Source organism: Barbus barbus (assembly GCF_936440315.1).
Source record: "Barbus barbus genome assembly, chromosome: 3".
Classification (NCBI taxonomy): Eukaryota; Metazoa; Chordata; class Actinopteri; order Cypriniformes; family Cyprinidae; genus Barbus; species Barbus barbus.
In genome coordinates, this window is record NC_136731.1 from 22,259,816 (window position 1) to 22,275,709 (window position 15,894).

The 15,894-nt window shown below is 36.2% G+C and overlaps 1 protein-coding gene across 3 annotated transcripts in view; it reads right to left on the bottom strand.

Moving 5' to 3' along the window:
• The window catches only part of gcgra (glucagon receptor a), a 67,108-nt gene that overhangs the window by 41,176 nt on the left and 10,038 nt on the right, over positions 1–15,894 (bottom strand). The window contains exon 2 of one of the 3 annotated variants that reach the window (XM_079379914.1): positions 11,610–11,646. The exons of the other annotated variants lie outside the window; for them this stretch is intronic. The gene's annotated coding sequence lies outside the window, so the exon portion shown is untranslated. The remainder of the gene's footprint in view (positions 1–11,609; positions 11,647–15,894) is intronic. 3 annotated transcript variants of the gene reach the window in all.

Here is a 15,894-nt window from a genome sequence, read left to right on the forward strand (position 1 = left end):
TGTCATGTAATCTGGAATCGGATTAGTAACGGATTACAATTTGTAAGTAATCTACCCAGCTCTGCCCGGAACTAATCGAGCCGTTTGTGCCAGGCTGGGGAGAAAGGTATTGTAATAATGTAAATTATGTGAAAAATAATGAGATTTTCGAACCACCATGAGAGCATGTTCTAGTACAGCCCCCAAAACAAAATCAAGACTTTGTAAAAGGGACCCCTATAAATAGGACCCCTTTAAAAAATAGGACCCCTTTAAATGGTCCTCATTGTGAAACCAATTAGTTACAGTTTTTTTCCACTGCACTGCCATCACTGGAGACAAACACACTGAAAGTGTGTAAATATTATGGATCCAGGAGCAATGGTTTGAAGTTAAATGGTGGACTTGTTTCTTAGTCTTTAGACTGGACTCAGTTGTGTGGATTACTTGTGTATTATTGTGATGTTTTTTGGACTCTCATTCTGACGACATCCATTCACTGCAGAGGATCCATTGGTGTGCAATTGATGTAAGGATAAATTTATCTAAATATGTTCCAATGAAACAAACTCATCTACATCATGGATGGCCTGAGGGTGAGTACATTTTCAATTAATTGAATGTTTTGGGGTGAACTATTCCTTTAATTAACACGAGCAGATCCCCCAAACCAACCAGAGCACAGATACAGCTGACACATTTTTAGACACCCTTACTCTAGTGATTAAGAGTGGCTGGATGGCATCCAGGACAGCTGAATGGCTGATGTTCACCTTTGCAATGTGCCACCCTTCAACAACTACTCAACAATAGTGTCTCATTAATCATTAGCGAAAGTTAGAACACTCCCATAATTATAAGTGACTGCACTTATGGTTGTGTCTTAAATAAAATAAAAAAAGCCTAGCACACATTCACAGATCCATGCTAATTATTCATGCCTCATACTTGAGCACTTGAGAGTAAATGTGACCATATTAAGTAAGACGTATTGAGCATTAACAGTTCGCATTAAAGTCAACATGTCTTAATACAGTTAACTAGCCTTGACTTTCTTCTGAGTGTTTTTGTCCATGTGATGTTTTGGACCCCATTGACTTTCATTGTATGGACAAAAACAGGTAAACCTTTCTACAAAACCTTTATGTTCATAAATTATAACATGAAAAATGCTTCAATACAAACTACCAAAGATATCAAGAAAAGTACAAAAGGATTGACGTCAGACAGCGTAGATGATAAATGGTTTTAAATGAAGGTAGGTTCTTACGATTTGAAGCGCTCTGTCATTAGTCTGCAATAATCCATTAACAGTTATTTGCAGTGATTTTCTGGGATTGGTGTCTGCCCATAAGCTGAACATCTGGAGGTTTTTAGGCTTGTGTTCTTCTAAAGCATTAATATGGATTCATTTTCGTTTAAAATAGGGATAGACATTAAGTTTTTAAATCAGCCAGAATGTTATTAAATATTATGACAAATCAAAACTCACTGTTGTTTCACAGGATACACAGACACAATTATTGAGCCATCAAAGCATCTTGTTGAGAAACACAAGCAGTTCTGTCATAGTTCTGTGTGGTAATAGTGCTGATGTGTTTACTAATGCCTTGAATGAATGCTATATGATAAAGAGAACATTGATTATTCAATATTTCTGTAGTTTTAACAATGCAACTGCATTACCTACAGGCGAAGCCATCAATATTTAACATGGCTGCCATTAGCCTCATTTAACAGACTCTGGTGATTTATGCGCACAATTAAGTAAAATATGGATGCATAAAATGTGCATTAAAGACGAGCAAGGAGAACAGATGGGAAGAGTGAGAGAGTGAAAGTATATTGTATTAATGGTAATTCATTTGTTAAATAGAGAGGTATTTTAGTGTGTGATGTGACAGTTAAATCACAGTTCTTCAGAAGAAAATGGCATATTAATTGTAAGATATATGTTCATGTATAACACATCAGCAGTACAACTCTACAGCAGAGTTGAATCATTTGGACCAAAGTTCACTGAACAAGGATGCATTTAAAACAGAATGCAGAAGTTTTGAAAAAGAAAATGTTTTTAACTTAAGATGTTGCCTTAAAGGGACAGTTGCATTTTTGGTTGAACTATTCCTGTAAAAGTGTGAGATGCTGAAATATCAGCATATTAGAATGATTTCTGAAGGATCATGTGACACTGGACACTGGAGTAATGATCCTGAAAACTCAGCTTTGATTACAGATAAAAAATAAATCATTTCAATATATATTCAAATAGAAAACAGATACTGTAGTTGTAATAAGTCAGTATTACAGTTTTTATTATATTTCATTAAAAAAAGATCTCAATCTTTTGAACAGTAGTGTATTAAAAAAAAGGTTTACATTTGTGTTCTCTGCAAGCTCCCTTTACTAAAAAAAAAGTTACACACAGTTACACTCAACATTGAGATCGAGGAGGGCTGGATTACAGATAAAGGTTACAGATCGCCTGTCAAATGCCAGGAAGATTTTTTCCAGAGCCAAAGGAAAGGGTAGCATACTAAGTCATCTTTTCAGAGATACCAACAAGATTTGTACTTCAGAGAGACTTTTTGGCTTTTGTCACATAGGCTGAATCCCTTTATGATTTGTCAGATCTGATCTTACAAATTTGCACCTGACCTGCACCAGTTTGTCTGGTACTTTTCAAGAGTGGGGTAAATGTGTGTGTAATCTGTCTTTAGTCAATGTAAAGTATGTGTTCATTGCATGGGAATGAGCAGCCTTTCTGTTCCATGTAAAAAATAAGGTCATATGAGTTTGGAACAACATGAGGTTGATTAAATGATGACAGCATTGTAATATTGGGGTGTATTATCACTTTAGTTGCATTATCTCAGGTTATTGAGCAAGTAATGATTCACTTTACTCTCTGGTCACAACTGTTATCACATTACTAAAGATCTAACTACTGTATGTTAAGCATGCATACATTTCCAACAGAGCTCTAAACTCAGCAATGCACTCAAGTACTCACATTTCAAACTTTCATTCACTGAATTATGAAGCGCCTGACTGCTTTGCTGGCTTATTCCAGAAAATATTGTGGTTGAATTAACTGCAGAGGTTTAATATGAGAGCTGTTTAGAATGAATCCTAACCTGAATGTTTGCAGAATATTAAAATAAAGAAAGAAATTAGCAGGATGTTCTGACAGTGTTTTTTTTTATTCAAGCATAATCATTCGATATTGGATTTATTTTTTTATTTTTTTTTAATGAGTGAGACTTTTCAGATGTTTAATGTTGGTGCCATTGACATTTATAGCCTATGTGCGTATAGCTATTAGATCTGTTGATTGTATTTAGGCCTCAAATTGCACAAAAGTCGTTTTCATTTGTAAAGAGTATCATAATGAACAAATCGTTCAAGAGTCATAAACATTTGTTAGACACAGATCTTATTTTCTGCAATAATCCAAAAGCCACAGGTCTACAATAATACATAATCACTATATAATTGCTGTACTATGTTCCTTCACACTGTAATTTGCGATTTTTCCGGCAACAGAGTCTGTGATAAATTCAGAATCCAAAAATTGCACTATACTTTTGCAATTGAGGTTGGTAAATAAATGCACTCAGTGTGGCTATATAAAGTCTTCTTTGATGTTTTACTGTAAACAACAAAAAAGGTAACAATTTGGAAATATTTGAATTAATATTATAAATTTAACTGTTTTAGAGAGAAGAGAAGTTTGAAAGAAGTTTCTTAATGATTTACCAGTTTTCATGTAGAGAGTGTGAATAATATAATAAATCAGGTAACTATAAGGTAAAACAAACCCTGTGTATGAGTTGACATGACTTGATTCATGCCTAAGTGAACGTGCAATAATTCTGATTACATAAGTCAAATCACACCAAACATGATTAATAATTATAATTTGAACATATAAATCATTTATATATTTTAAACCATTATTGTGCAGCCCTAATTTGAATCTGTTGATTCCTGTATGTTGCTACAATATGCCAAGAGGTTGAACAAACAGGTGGTCCTGCCTCAAATTCACGTTATTGCTTCAGTCTGAAGTTCAACAAAACAAACAATGTTTTGATAGCGCCAGTCAGTGTTCATAATTTTCAGAGAAATCAACCTTTGAATGTATGACTTACAGTCTACTAAAATATAATATTTAGCATTTTAACATTAAAAAATAGCACACTTCAGCTTTAAATTTCACACAGAAACAACAATACAGAATGTGGTGAGAGTATCACAGTACTGAAACGCTATCAAATCATTCTAATCACAGCAGGAATGTGGAAGGAAAAGAGGATTTCAGGACACTGAATGCACGAGAGAAAAACACGCACACAGATGCTTTCTAGCATTTACTGGGTAGACTATCAAGAAAAGAGATTAAACTTTGGAGGGTTTCTCCTCCCCCAGGAATTTTAATTGAACAGTGTTTCATGCAATAGGCCTCTAAAATGAAGAGACATGGAAAAAACAAACAAACAAACATACAAATAAGTTCACATGGGAACAGTGGTTCTTGATTTAAATAAATTAAAAACTTATTTTAAAGTTATAATACAACACAAAATTCAAAATTTGAACTAAATTATGATGCCAAAAATAGTAAAAATATTATAATGTCATCTGTTTCAGAGTCCTGTGGTTTAGGTAACCAGAGTGTCGGCTTGGAGAGATTACCAGTGCTATGGAAAACATGACTTCTTGTCCCAGTGCACTGAGAAAAACATAGAAAAAAGCATAGAAATATTTGCACACAGAAATTGCTAGTAAATTTCCAAAACAATTAGAAAGAAATGGCAAGCAAAACACTGAATCATATGTGAAATAGAGTAGAAAATCTGAAAATCCCTGGGCAGCTCATTGCTGACCTCCCAGCAGTTTGCCCCAAGTGAGGGTGGATAATGTGATCATCTACATGCAGCGGAAGGTCAGTTCACACCTGCTCAAAGCTGGCAGTGCAGTGAGAATAATGTTTTCTCAAGTGCCTTCAACACCTTCAGCCAACATTACTGGGAAGGAAGCTAGAAGTAATGCAGGCTGATGCCTCTTGGGTTGCCAGGCTGTCAAGTTCAGAATTATGCAGTTTTACAGGGATTATTTCAAATAAATACGATATATTCCATTTCAGATCAGAACCTGGGTCCCTGCATTTGGGGGAGGCTTTTATCCAATCATAAGCTGCACCTGAAATCACATACTGCACTCTCTATGTTCTACACTGGTTTGAATTGAAACTGGCTCATTGAAAATACGTGCTTGTGGCGAAATGTTCAGTGAATGGGACTGAAACGCACATTCTATACGTGACTGTGGCCACATTCTTATTATGTTGCTTCAGGCATGTATTGCAGTCATTCAGAATTAAGAAGTTTCACAGGATTTGTACTGTGCTTCACCTCACAAGTGTAACGCCATAATGCGTGAGCTACCAGCTGAGTTAGAAACTCATACATATGAAGCTGTAAATGTAACAATAGTTTTCAAATCTCACAGCATGTTAAAATTGCTTTGAGGTAATAACATAATATTGTGCAAGGAATTGTGCAAACAATAGGCTTTCTTAATCAAAACTCTGCTCCTGTGAATCATAATTTGTGTGAAATAGAATAAAAATGAGCCTGCATGGGTAATATCAAACTCATTTTGCAACTGTTCAAAAGTGTGCTCTATATAGTATGAATGTGTGTAGAATTAATTATATTTACTACATACTACATTTGTCATGTTGTCATTGTCATGTGACCTCAGTTGCATTACTTTACTACCATCACAAATCCTCTCTAATGGTCTCACGGGTAAAGTGTCTATCAGACACACTTCCCAATCTTACCAGAATTAGTAGGTCATCCTCCTACTTTTCAAACTGTTTTATAAATATGAATTAGGACATACTACTTGGCATACTGTTTTTCGCCTATTATATACAACCCGAATTCCGGAAATGTTGGGACGTTGTTTTAAATTTGAATAAAATGAAAACTAAAAGAATTTCAAATCACATGAGCCAATGTTTAAACTGGGACATTTTTTTACAATTTTAAGCACAAAATGAGCTCATTTCAAATTTGATGCCTGCTACAGGTCTCAAAATAGTTGGGACGGGGGCATGTTTACCATGGTGTAGCATCTCCTCTTCTTTTCAAAACAGTTTGAAGATGTCTGGGCATCGAGGTTATGAGTTTCTGGAGATTAGGTGTTGGCATTTGGTCCCATTCTTGCCTGATATAGGTTTCCAGCTGCTGAAGACTTCGTGGTCATCTTTGACATATTTTTCGTTTAATGACACGTCAAATGTTTTCTGTAGGCGAAAGATCTGGACTGCAGGCAGGCCAATTCAGCACCGGGACTCTTCTACTTAAAAGCCATGCTGTTGTAATAGCTGCAGTATGTGGTTTTGCATTGTCCTGCTGAAATACACAAGGCATTCCCTTAAATAGACGTTGTCTGGAGGGGAGCATATGTTGCTCTAAAACCTTTATATACATTTCAGCATTCATAGTGCCTTCCAAAACATGCAAGCTGCCCATATCGTATGCACTTATGCACCCCATACCATCAGAGATGCTGGCTTTTCAACTGCTCAATGCTGATAACATGCTGGAAGGTCTCCCTCCTCTTTAGCCTGGAGGACACGATTTCCAACAAGAATGTCAGATTTGGACTCGTCTGACCATAGAACACTTTTCCACTTTGAAACAATCCATTTTAAATGAGCCTTGGCCCACTGGACACGACATCGCTTCTGGACCATGTTCACATATGGCTTCCTTTTTGATAGAGCTTTAGTTGGCATCTGCAGATGGCACGGCGGATTGTGTTTACCGACAGTGGTTTCTGGAAGTATTCATGGGCCCATTTAGTAATGTCAATGACAGAATCAGATGAGTGATGCAGTGTCGTCTGAGGGCCCGAAGACCGCGAGCATCCAACAAAGGTCTCGCCTTGTCCCTTGAGCACAGAGATTTCTCCAGTCTCTCTGAATCTTTTGATGATGTTATGCACTGTAGATGATGAGATTTGCAAAGCTTTTGCAATTTGATGTTGAGGAACGTTGTTTTTAAAGTATTCCACAATCTTTTTACACACTCTTTCACAGATTGGAGAGCCTCTGCCCATCTTTACTTCTGAGAGACTCTGCCTCTGTAAGACATCCCTTTTATAGCTAATCATGTTACAGACCTGATGTCAATTAACTTAATTAGTTGCTAGATCTTCTCCCAGCTGAATCTTTTCAAAATGTCTTGCTTTTCAGCCCTTTGTTGCTCCTGTGCCAACTTTTTTGAGACCTGTAGCAGGCATCAAATTTGAAATGAGCTCATTTAGTGGATAAAAGTGTAAAATTTCTCAGATTAAACAATTATGTTCTCTATGTTCTATTGTGAATAAAATATTGGCTCGTGTGATTTGAAAGTCTTTTAGTTTTCATTTTATTCAAATTTAAAAAATGTCCCAACATTTCCGGAATTCGGGTTGTAGTATGGAAGTAGGCAGATTCATAGGTAGATTCAGACGCAGCGACAGTGTATTTAACGAACTCCTAGTGTTGATAGTGCCGTGCTCTTGCTTATTTCCTCTGTCTAGAGAGTAAAATATCACTAATCGCACTGTTATTTAACAGCGAAGCTCCTGAGCTGCCAGCAGCCTGTGTTTGTGTCAGATGACACATCATTTTTAAGCAGTGCTTGTTTTAAACAAAATACCATAGTAATCCCATGTTCCAGTGTCTGATGATACTGGTCTTCATCAAACACAGAGCGACTTGCCCAGACTGTGACTGTGTGTTGAGAATGAACAAAGTCCCTTTAAGGAAGGTCAGTTCCCTGTGCAGCTATTTTCTATCAAGGCAGTAGACAGGTACAGTAAAGCTTTTATGTATTTGAATGTGGAATGACCCAAAAAGAGTATATACAGTGCCCTCCATAAGTATTGGAACAGTAAAGACAAAATTGCTCTGTTGGCTGTGGAGTCAAGACATTTGCAAATATGATTAAAAGATGAATATGAGACAAAACTACAGAATGTCACATTTTATTATTAGCCGTTTCAACACATATATGTTTTACCAAATAAAAAGAACAACACTTTTAGAGTTCATCCCACTCATTGATGTGAGCATAAGTATTGGGACAGTTGAACATAAGGCAGATATAAAAGATTAAAAGCTATTATTTAGTTGCAGATCCCTTGCACACAATCACAGCAGTGAGTCTGTGACCCATAGACATCACCAGACTCTTGCTCATCCTTTGAAATACTTTTCCCAGCCTTTAATGAAGCCAACTCCAATTGTTGCTTGTTTTGGGGAGTTTCTGCCTTTACTCTCCTCTTCAGCTGGTGAAATTCATGTTCAATCGGATTTAAATCTGGAGATTGACTTGGGCAATCTAAGACTTTCCATTTCTTTGCCCTTATAAATTCCTTGACTAAACTTGCAAGGTGTTTTGGGTCATTGTCCTGATGCAATATGAAGCACTTCCCAATGAATCTGGTGGCATTTTCTTGAATATTGGTAGGCAAGATGGTTTTGTACCCTTCCAAATTCATTCTGCTACTGTCATCATACATTAAAGGATTAGTTCACTTTTAAAAAAACTTTTGCTGATAATTTACTCACCCCCATGTCATCCAAGATGTCCATGTCTTTCTTTCTTCAGTCGAAAAGAAATTAAGGTTTTTGATGAAAACATTTCTCCATATAATGGTCTTCATTGGGACCCAAACGGTTCAAGGTCCAAATGACAGTTTCAGTGCAGCTTCAAAGGGCTTTAAACGATACCAGACGATGAATAAGGGTCTTATCTAGCGAAACGATCGGTCATTTCAAAAATAAATAAAAAAGTTTAAGTTTTATAAGCACAAATGCTCGCCTTGCTCTGTTCTGTGATGCGTGTTCATGACGTCACGTAATACGCAATGACGTTGAAAAGGTCACGGTTGACTTAGGCGGAAGTACCGAGTCAGTGTTTACAAATGTGCGGAAGGAGGACCATATACACATATTCAAATGTCTTTGTGTCAGTTTATCGTTTAAAATGCCCATTTTGTGTGCGTATCCTGGGTGTTTTAATATTAAAAAGCCTACATCTCTGCAATCTCTTTTTATTTCATTTTTTCTTCCTTTTCAAGTGGTTTTCTACTCTCCCAATGTCTTTCTTGTTCTTGTTTCTCTGAATCACACTTCAACTTTTTTAGAGACATGCTCCCATATGCACTGCCAGATGCTCTCACACACTTATGTAAACCACATCAAATTGCCTTAGGGCTCTTGAACTTTCCTTCTTATTTTTGGGCAGTGAAGAAGTTCTCTTTTGTTCCCAAATGTTTTGGAGAGAAGCATAGTTTATGGTGACACTGCGCCGTGTCTCTCCAATTAAGTTTTCAGAAGCTGGCATGCAAGCGCCTCAGAACATAAATAATGGATTTATCAAGTTAAGCAGCCAGCCATGCAGCTGTACATGCCATGCAACTTTATCTTGCCGGCAACCATATAATTTATTTCCCCTATGCACAAACTAATGCTAAAAGCAATTCATAATGGAACTTTCCTTTAATAAAGGTAAAAGACTAAGTTTTTTACAGTTTTTTTCTGATAGGGTCATGGAGAGCAAGGAAAAACAATGCAAAATTCAAATAATAAGTCGCATCTATCAGTATAATTATTCATAGGACACATGTAGTTTGTGCAAGATTTGGCAGACTGCTGCAATCTGGTGTACTTTACTGGGACTATATGGCATCACTCCACCACAACAACTGACTAGTATTTCTTAGTCACTGCACCTATATCTTCAAGCTTGAAAGCTCCACTGAGTTTTTAAAACAGTGGACAAAAGCTGATATCAGGTGATTTTTCGTTAGCTTATCTTCCTTTAATTGTTTATTTACTGTAAATGTCTTGCTTGATTATTTACACTGAAGATTGAAGTGTCTTCCTATCGCTCCACTGGTAAAGAATGATGCTAGCAACACCAAGGTTGTGAGTTCAACTCCATGCAAACACACACACACTACCTTCAAAAGTTTGGGGTTAAATCTTTTATGTTTTTGAAAGAAGTATCTTATGTTTACAGAGGCTGCATTTAAAGGCTGCACCATGATATACTTTTTCAGGATTTTTTATTCTCTTAATAAAAATACAAATAGTGCATAACAAATCCATTTTTATCTCACATTTGCTTTTGAACACAACCATTGGTTAGGTTTATTATAGCTGGTATGTCACTTTCAAATGCAATAAAGCATAAAACATTAGCGGCACTCGCTGAACATTTTACTTTATGTAATGAAATGTTAAGTCAATGCTAGGGTGGCCAGATTTCTGAAATGCTGGATGTTCATTCAAATTGGTTTTATGCTTAAATAAACATTTTTTCTAATTAGCTTTATTTTACATTTGATGCCTTTTAAACATAATTACTAAAAAAGTATAATTTAAAGAGGCACAAAGCTTCCCAAAAATGATAAATAATTTTCAAAATTGTAAAAAAACTGTATTTAAAAAACAATATCCTTGAGAAAAAGTGTATGACCTCAAAACACTGATTTGTAAACTAACATATTTTTACTTTTCACATGTAGTAACACATGCTTTCATTGTTGACTGATTGCTTTGTGATTATCTTAACCTAATTAACAATCAACATCTTAATTGTCAGTACTGTATGTAAACATGTTTGAGCTGATATAGGCGACTGGCTTGCTCATGTAATCACCAAATCATAAGAGGTTAAAAAATAGAAAGAAATAAAGATAAAAAGCAAAAGCAAACTGCTAATCAAGTGCAAAACATCATGTGGATCTCCACATGATAACTTACAGCACTTGACATGACAATGAGAATAATTAAAGGGTCTAGTTCCTCTAACTTGTCACCTTTTAAAACACCTTTACAGTCGTTGTGCAGTTGGCACATTTAAAGCTCTTACCATGAACCTATCAGAGGCCAGAAGAAGTCTCTTCACATAAAGAGTGTGTTTGTGCCCAGAAGATCAAGGTTCAGCCGTTAGAACGTAGGCCACAGATCAAGGTCAGCTCTTCCTGTTTGTTTACACAAAAATAGGCCACGCTAAACACATGGACATCAGAAGCCCACTCTGATGATGCAAGTCACTGTGATATTTTTCAGCCTCTCGCAAAGTGCCACTCATGGAAGTCCAATTCACCTGAATAAATGCCACGCGCGGTGACAGAAACACTTCAGTCTGTGTAAGAGCTCCGGTGCATTGACAGGTCCTCACAATTGTATGCAGATGTAATTAATTTGAGCCAAAGACGAGATGACTATTATCCATCAAGCTGTTTGTGAATACTGGGTTCAATTATTCCATAAAAAATAACAATGGCATACAATTTATCAAGTATTTTGGCATTTCGGAAAAAAAGTGCCTTTTTTTTGTCTATCAGAGTCAGAGTACATGCACTCACTACAAGAGCTCGGCTCCAACATGTCCAATTAATTTGGACGAACATTTTAAACATTTGAAATTTAAAAATTAAATAAAATGGAGTCAAGATGGAGTCGTGCTTAATGTAAAGTTTTACCCAAAATTAAATAAATATTATTTTAATTATTTCACCCAAAAAAGAAAACTCTGTCATCATTCACTCACCCTCATGTCATTCCAAACCTGTATGAGTTTCATTCTTCTGTGGAACAAAAACAAAGATATTTTACAACAATTTTAGTAACCAAATGGTGTTGGGTACATTTGACTTCCATTGTATTTTCTGTCCATGCTATGGAAACCAGTGGGACTTGAAATGGTTTTGGTTACCAACATTCTTCAAAATATCATCTATTTATGACCACAGCAGAAAAAAAGTGATACGACATGAGGGGGAGTGAAGTCATATGGGTCATATAATTTTCTGAAACTATAATGGTGATTTTTGTACTTGTACTTGACAGCATGCAAATGATGTTGTATGGAAAGTGCTGCATGAAGGTTCCTTAAAACATCTCGAGTTCCACCAAAAATAGACGTATACGTTTGGAAGCATACCTTACTCAGTCTATCTCAGACCAAATCATTATAGCTGCATCATACGGTACAGTCACTCCCTCAAGGCAAGATATGATACTAATGAAACACTTGTTGTTTAACAGAGCCAAAGCTAGACATACGCACAACACAGCTGGGGTGATTCTGATTGATAAGAAGTTCAGCTTCTCTAAATACACCTAACACATCTAAATTTAAATGAAATCTAAATTAAGTCTAAAAAACATGCAATTATGTTTGCACAGACACTAAAACATACAATATTATCAAATATGATAGCATCTGAAATGTAAAGTCATTTACAATTGAACAACTTTACAGATGTGTAATGGAAGATGGTATAAAACATTTGTAAATATTTACTGTTTCAGTAGCTGTAAATATGTTACAATGTTTAGATTCTGCAAATACGTCCATACTGCATGTTTCAGAATCTTTCCAAAGGTAAAAAAAAAAAAAACTGTACTTGTAAATGTTACATTTTACTACTTACATATAAACAGTGAGACCTGGCTGGAATTTATATGATTTTTTTAATAATTCAGGCTTTAACACTATTGAATATAAAAATGGATATAAAAAATTCATATTTTTGTTAAACACAACTCTTCAACATCTTCAGTAGGCTACTCAAAAAGTTTACTTTCATTCAGTGCCAGCAAAAAGTCTGTGCACTCATATTACTATGAATGGGAGAAACTAAAATGCAAAATACTGTATGTGGAACAAGCCCTCCCTTCTAAATAAAAGAGCCAAACAGCAATTGATAAAGTCATCACATCACAGCAGCTACCATTACAAACTTGCTTTGCTTTTTTATTGCTATATGAGGAGAACAAACAACATTTACGGCTCAGTTCATATCAGATTTTGTTGCTGATTTAACATACATTATATAAACGTGAATTTTGCAAATTTGAGATATTTCACTATTTCCCCAATCAAACAGACAGGATTTGGTCTTGGATTCCTGAGATTGGATTGGCTGCCCGGAAGCGCTACAAATATGGCCACAGAGTGTGCTGACTTTCAAGAAAAGGGTCTTCTGTGCCCATGCCTCACAAACCGAGTTAGGGAAACCTTGGGTCATGAATATTAATTATGTTATGTGATGTTTACATTGATTTGCTGAAAGGCAGACGTTGGTATATGAGCCTGCAAGCAATGGTGGGATTGTATCACTTGAGCATCCATCGAACATTTATTTTATTTTTATTTATTAAAATTTTATAAAATTTATTTTATTTATTTAAAAAATATATATATTAAACAGGCAAATTTTGCAATATGTGTTAGTAAAATATGTATAAAAGGATTATTATGTATAAAAGCATTATCACACTTGCAGTGGTGATGTTGTGCTGGATGCCAGTGTGTGGCCGAATCACAGTCATACTGACATTCATTACAAGACAGTGATATTGCTTAAAAAAAACAAAAACTCTGATGCACGGTTAGGGTTTGTTTTGTAATAATGACTGGAAAGTTTCTCTCTTTGATTACATAAGCAGCTCTCTTTGAATATAACAATAGCAATCATTTACTGATGCACCAACAATTGTGTTGGAAAATGTTAGCAGTAATGATGACAGATGATATGTGTCCTGAGGACAGATGAGAGACTAACATTCTCCAGCACACCACTTCTGTCCTCCTGTAAAGTCTACTAAATGTGACGCTGTGCAACTGTGTCATTCTCTCTTTGAGCCTTTTCTCTTTTTGAGCTGTAAAACGGGGAATATAAACCGTTATATCCAGAGAATTTGAGGTATTAACTTGTATCAGTATCAATGTCAGTCATATTACATTTCACTAAAAGGAAAAAGTACACAGTATTTTAATTGTCCAGGGTTCTAAAGATACAGTCTCTTGAACCAAATGAAAGTGGACCAAATTTGTTTGCACGTTGTTTAGTGATTTTACTGCAATGTACAGCAAGCCGCCTGCCACTGATAACAGTAAATGGCAACTGTGAATGATACTTGTGATGTGTTTTGGGAGCGGGCCTTTTTTGGATTACTATGCCAGAGTTAATTTACCTTTAAGGATTTAATTAACATGCAATTAATTGTCACTGAGATGAGAGGCTGCAGCATGAAAGAGAATAGGATAATCTATTGAAATTGATGCAAATGATGATTAACGATATTTGTGCCCACATCTGGAGCTGTGTTGCCTCCTTAGGTGACAGTCTATACTGCCAATATCCACCTATGCTATGTGTTTTCATTAACTATAACATTTTTTATTTAAATAAATTCTATTTATTTATTTATTTATTTCTATGTATTATTAATATTAATATTTTTTTTTCTATTTTTTTTTTTTTGGATGGGCTTTTTAAATTTAATTTATAGGAAATAAGAGTGAATAAGAGTAAAAATGTGAAAACAGTGATTTTGTTTCTTAGATTTTTCTAGATTTTTCCATACATGCATACATTTTTAATCTGCACATCCATAGAGGTAGAATATCTGTATAAAACAACATAGAAACAGACAGGTGGAGAAGTATATGCATATTATTATCATTACATTTCAAATCCAGCTCCTCATAAGCGTATAACATATTCTGTTTAGCTATGATTGTGTGTCATCGCACTGCATATTCACTTTCGGTTTGGACAGATGAATCACTTGTCGCTGGACACTTGTCATGTCACGCCTGGTTGAGACTGATTAAGATACAGATGACAGAGGCAGATTGTGTTAACGTCATGAGTGTCTGTCTCTGCACAGGACAAATGACAGCGGTAATGTGATTTCACAGGGAGATAAAGAGCATGTGTGTTTGAGAACGTTTTATTTAATGAGCCCTGACCAGCATCCAGCTTCATGCGCAGTGTTTCATGTACTTGGACAGATTTAATAAACTCGGAGCTGATCCGTTTAACACACCACGAGAAGGAAAGTGGGAATGATTGGCAATAAAATTTTGAGCTGGTTAAAAACAGAGAAGTCAATGCTAATTCAGTAAGTGAAGGCGTATTGTTTACTACAGCTCTCAGGCACTGTTTGTACTTGTTGAACACCTGCAAGTGCACATACAGCACACATGAACGTTGGGATACATGAGGTTCTAATTATCTCAGGGTATGTGTGCAGTGGGGATTTCTTTAAGACTGCAAGGGAAGCTCAGCTTCCCCTATAATGTCAAAAAATTAATGGTCAAATATGTACTATTGTTTTAACATTTTATTGATTAAAAATGTGTTAGAACACGTTCATCTCGAAGACAAGTTCGTTCAGAATCAGCTACATATAGCAGGTGACTTGATTTCCTTCTCATATATTCCCGTAGCGTCACAGTGTATTTCCCTGTTGAAGCCTAGCGTCCATTGACTTCAATGGGGCTGCTTTGAACAGTTTTTTTCAGTGCTTCAAAACTAGACGGTCATTGGATAAATGCTGTGATTATGTCCCGCCCCCGGACGCTCAGCGTCTCTGGGGGTGAATGGAAGAGTGGGCGGGGCTGGACTCCGGGCTTCTGCGTGATGATTGGAGGGTCTGACGAAAGACTGCATCTCCTTTTGATTGACAGCGATTGTGTACTATAAGAAGTCGCTGATGCTGAAGCTATTCGAGCTCAATCCCATAGCGGATTGACAAACTGCTGCAACCTATTTCTTGGTATTTGCTTGGCGAAATTGCTAGGCTATTTTCATCATACATTTCACACAATTATACACCACATTCCTTGTTTCAGTCTAACCTAATTCCCACATTTCCTCTGTCGAGTTTAATATATATTTTTTAGATCGTTTGTTCGTTCATTCATTCATAGGCCAGGCTAGCATCGTATGGGTGAACTAGCCAGCTAGCAAACTGCACACGATGGCAGACAGTGCTTGGTACGACAGGGTCACAGAGCATTTTCTTGAAAAGGAACGTAG